The sequence below is a fragment of the Chrysochloris asiatica genome, unplaced genomic scaffold, assembly GCF_000296735.1.
Source record: "Chrysochloris asiatica unplaced genomic scaffold, ChrAsi1.0 scaffold00548, whole genome shotgun sequence".
In the NCBI taxonomy this organism is placed as follows: Eukaryota; Metazoa; Chordata; class Mammalia; order Afrosoricida; family Chrysochloridae; genus Chrysochloris; species Chrysochloris asiatica.
Window position 1 is genome coordinate 457,108 of NW_006409066.1, and position 5,462 is coordinate 462,569.

Genomic DNA, 5,462 nt, shown 5'->3' on the forward strand with positions numbered 1-5,462 from the left:
GTTGATGATGCATGGAGGGGATTGGAACCATGACAATGAAACGATAATATACGGTGGAATGAATGTAAAACTAAAGTTCTCTCATGTAAACTATCATATAATTCACAATAAAACATGATAAAAAAAGAATATAATAGGGCAAGATACGTGGGCGTTTTGTCTTGCACTCTCTCTATCTCTGTTTACTCTGTGGATGAGCTGTAATAGTATGAGCAGCCCTAAGAGGAAGTCCAAGTACTAATGATCCAAATACTGAAGATCCAAGGGAAAACCCTGACAACAGATAGAGTGGAATTGAGGCTCTTCATCCAACAATTGACAAGAAAGCAAAACCTGCTGCAGCAGAAGCTCCAGCAAGACCAGGCCCCAATCCCTGATCAGCAGAAACTGTGAGGCATTTCAGGGTTGATGTTTTCGGGTAATGTCACAGAGCTACAATTAGCATAAGGTCTGACTCTGCCTTACTCCAGCTCCCATTCCTCTTCCTAGGCTCTCAATGGATGCACTGGCCACCAATCATCCTCTGCTCTAAACAAACTCACTTGGGCCTGTTTGTCTCTGCTCCAGTTGTGATTTCTCCTTGGCCCCTCTTACCATTCTGGTCACTGAGTAAAAGTCACTTCAGTGACACTTTGCAGACCTTCCCACCTAGTAGTACTCAAGCCCCCCTCTCTGCCATCCTGCTGTATTTTACTCTAGAGCTTTCTTTCACAGGGATTGACAGGCTTTGTCCATCCCACTCCTGACTGTGAGCTGCTGTAGGGCTGGGCCCAAGTCCTTCATTTTCAGCACTGCACCCCAAAAACAACACGGGTGAGGAGTCAGAACCTAGTTAATGAATGAATGTTGAGATGTTTGCTGACCAGCTCAGATTGTGGAGGTGAATCTTAATAAAGGAGGGGCAAGTTGGGTCTGAGTCTGAGGAACTGTCAGAATGACCTCTGGATGACTCCTCCCTGTTTCTCTGGCTGCTGCAAAGCATGTGATCATCTCTCAGAGAAGAGACTACCTGCCCCCTCGTGGCCATTGCTAATACTACAACCCCAGGTAGTTGTGTACAGTGGAGTGGGTTCTGATTCATAGCCACCCTGTATGGAGTTTCTGGGGAGCAGCTGGTGAGCTTAAACTGCCTTCTTGCAGTTCAAATTAACCTTGCAGTCCAGCACATGAACCTGAAGCACCACACCATCACTGGACAGTAGAGAAAACATACCTGGTTCAGGTGTCTTCAGGACAGCTTCTCTGAAGGGCCTGGTGGGAACAGAAGAGACCTGTGGAATCCAAGGGTAAAACTTCCCTTGCTACCTTCTTTGTCTCTACTGTCTCTGGATGCCAGGTTCACATACAGGACACGTCCTCACCACAGCCGGGGCAATAGCACCATCACACATCCAAAGGAGGATCTTGAGGTTCACACAAGGATTGGTCTTGGTTCTGGAACTGGACCCTTCGAACAGTGCCCTTTCATATTCTACCCTACCCAAACCTTATGTCCCCTAGCCACAAGAATCCCTGCTCAGATGGACCCCTAGGGGCTAGAAAAGATTTTCCAATGCCCACAGAGTAAAGTGTGTCATCAATAGAGAACCAAGGCCAGCAGACACCTCTCTTGAGTCTATGTGTGGGTCGCATGGGACACCCATTGCAGACCCATTTCCACAGGGTGAGACTAAGGCCTTCCCTTATGTGTCCCCCTTCACATTAGTGAGGGTTTACACTGGTTTCAGATTCCCAAAGTGTAGAACTTCAGACCCTGTCATCTGGAGGCTGCTCTGTGTGCACTAGGCCTTCACAGCCTGTGTCTCATTTTTAGGAAGTATATGTCCAAATCTTGCTAAGAAAGAGTGCTGGGATCCCTGCAGCTGCCCTCACCCTTCTTTGCCTCTTAGTGCCAGTGGAGGCTGGACTAATTTCAGGACATGCAGCAGGGATCCGGTATCTCTGGAGCCTTGGACAGGTGGGATCTTGTCATTGGTGCATGCCTGCAGTCTGCTTGTGGTAGGTGATGTTCATGCTGTTGAGGACTGAACAGACTTTTATAACGTCAGGAATGTGCCTTGCCCACAAGGGGATTTGATTGCTTGTGGAAGATATTCCAAGTTTGGTGGATTTTAATAGACACATTACCGAGTACTGAACTTTGCATAACCATTTGATAACTTTGCCTAAAGATTGCACTAATAGGCACTTTCTTCCTTTACCTTATGCATTAAGAGTAGATTGAGGGTTGACAAACTGCTTTAAACACAGTGTTAAATGTTTTTCTGAATTGCAATCTTTTTACTTCCCTGATAAGCCCCGTAATTGAGGAGTTCTGTGTGTTCATTGTAATGAATTGTTGAACCCAGATGTGAAACAGAGAGTGCTTTAGGAGGGGTGGTTGGTGTCATAATAGGGTAAAGAAGGTTGTTTGGTGGAGGCAAGACTGACCTGTGTTGCCTAGGAATCAGCCTTTGGCTGACTTTAAGTTGGATTTCTTTCCCTCCTTTTGAAGCCAGAGAAAGACATGACCCCCTCATGGTTTTTACCTTGCATATGTGGCATAAAATGTACATGGATGTGTGATGCATTACCTTTTCTTTTGTAACTGTTGAATTCAATTTGCTAACATTTTACTGATTTATTGAGGCAAACTACTTTGTTCTATTTTGGGGTTTCTACAAAGTCTAGAGTCCCTAAGGATATGAGATTCTCTTCTGAAATTCTTTTGATCAGGAATCTTTGGTCAAAATGTTCAGTACTAGCAGCTGGGCACTATCCAACTATTTGCGTCTTGTGGCAAAAGAGGCATTTAGACACACAATTGGTATCCTTCTCCACTTCCTGACACACATCCCTCCTTTTTATTGTTCCACATAAATAGAGACCAACTGGATGAATAATTGCAAGCTTTTAAGAATCCAGGCACTCTACAATAAACTAGGGAGTAGAAAAGAAGCACTAAGTAGGCTGTTTAGATAATTCACTGGTATGTGAGATGAAATTATAAGTTCAAACCCAAACAAAGGAGCCAAATCCCATGAGGTGTTGAGCTATACACAGGCAGCCTCAGTAGCTAATCCTTTTGATTAAGATGGTCCATATGGAAACAAAATCATTTGAATCCTTTTTTATTTCATTTTGTGCAGTGAACCCAACAATATAAGTATTGTAATGTGCTGTTAAAGATGTTTACTCATCGATGTGATAAAAAGTGTTATTTATTCATTGTATGTGAAATAGCTTTCCGAGTAAAAATGGAGTCGCTTACACATTACCCATCACTTACTTTAGAAACTCTACGTGATTGTATTTATAAACTAAAATGATTAACTCCAAAGAGCACGTTATTTTGAGTTTTTGACAGACACATCTTTCAGGACTCGTTTCCAACATTCTAACTCTTCTGTTAATTTCAATTTAGGACACTGACTTTCTTTCCGAAAGCGAATTCCCGAATGGTTCGAGAAGTTCATATATGAAATTTCTGAAAAAGATTGTAAGACTGTATGTTTTTTTTCTTGCTATCATCATGGCATAGTAGAATTAGAGCTTTCCAAGTCTTCCAAAATCCATTTGGAAACCAAATCATTCGAACCCTTTTTTATTTCATTTTGTGCAATGGAACCAACAACATAAGTATTGTAACTCACTAACTGTTAAAGATGTTTACTCACCTATGTGATAAAAAGTGCAGCCAGAGTGCTCCTTGGAGGCCAAGATGGCCAAGCTTCATCCCTTATACTTCGGACATATTGTCAGGAGGGTCAGTCACTAGAGAGGGATATCATGGTTGGTACGGTGGAGGGTCAGAGAAAAAGAGGAAGACCCCCAATGAGATGGATTGGCAATGTGGCAGCATCAATGGGCACAAGCGTGGCAATAACTGTGAGGTTGGCCCAGGACCAGGCAGTGCTTCCTTTTGTTGTGCATAGGGTCACTATGAGTTGGTATCAACTCGATTGACCTAACAATAACAACAACAACAACAACAACAACATCAACAACAGTATTTTAAATATCAGCAGGGTCTCCCATGGTCGCCACGTTTTAGCTAAGATAGATGCAGAGGAAGGTAAGACGAAATACTTCTGAATATTTCATCACTGAAAACTTTATGAGTATCAGTGGAACACTGTCAGATGATGAAGAGGACCAGGATACATTCTAATATGGTGCTGGAACGTAAGGCCTTCAGGTTGTATGAAGGCCTGGGGAAGGGCTCTTTCCTCAAAGTAGAGTTGATGATAATGATGTTAACAAAGCTTTGGTGGGAGACCCTTCATTTGTTGATCAGGTACAATTCAAAATGAGGATAAACAACTGTGAGCATTCATTAGTAATCTGAACATGGAATGTATGAAGTACACTGATATATGACTTTATACATAATGAAACGGGATCTATGAGCATCGCTATCCAAGCCATTAGTGAGCTTAAATGAATGAAGTGGTGTTGCCCATTTTGAGACAGACAATTACATTGTTTATTATTCTGGGAAAGACAAATTGAAGAGGAATGGCATTGCATTCATCATCAAAAAGAACAGTTCGAGATCTACCTTGAAGTACAACGTTGTCTGTGATAGAATATGTCTATCCCTACAATGAAGACCAGTTAATGCAGCTATTATTTCAATTTACACACCAACTTATGCCACTGAGGATGAATTCTACACTTTCTTCAGTCTGAAACTGCTCAGATATGCAATCATAATGTACTGATAATTACTGCTGGTCAGAGTGCAAACATTGGAATAAAAGAGGGAGAATCAGTTATTGGAAAATATGGCCTTGGTGATAGAAATTATGCATGATAGAATTTTGCAAGTCCAATGACTTCTTCCTTGCAAATATACCATTTCAATAGCATAAAAGGTGCCTATACACATGGATTTCACCAAACAGCATACACAGAAATCAAACTAACTCTGTCTTTTGAAAATGCTCCATTTCCCCAGCCAAAACATGAACAGAGAGAAACTGTGAAACAGACAATCAATTGCTGGTGTGCAAGTTCAGGCTGAAGCTAAAGAAAATTCAGACAAGTCCACAAGAGTCAAAATGGGACCTTGAACATATTCTACCTGTGTTTAGAGATTGTCACATGAACAGATATAATGCATTAAATACTAATAATTGAAGACCAGAAGACTTGAGGGATGACATTGAAATCATCATACAGGCAGGAAGCAAAGGATCATTAATAAGACAAGAAAGGAAAGAAAGAAAGAAAGGACCAAAATGGCTGCCCAAAGAGACTCTGAAATTTGCTCTCCAGAGAAGAAATGCTTGTTATTTTTTAAGGTAGCATAGTACTCCATTGTGTGTATGTACCAGTTTGTTTATCCATTCTTCAGTTGATGGGCACTTTGGATGTCTCCATCTTTTTGCTATTGTAAATAGTGCAACTATGAACATTGGTGTGCATATATCTTCCCGTGTTGTGGCTCGTTTTTCTTGTGGGTAAATACCAAGTAGAGG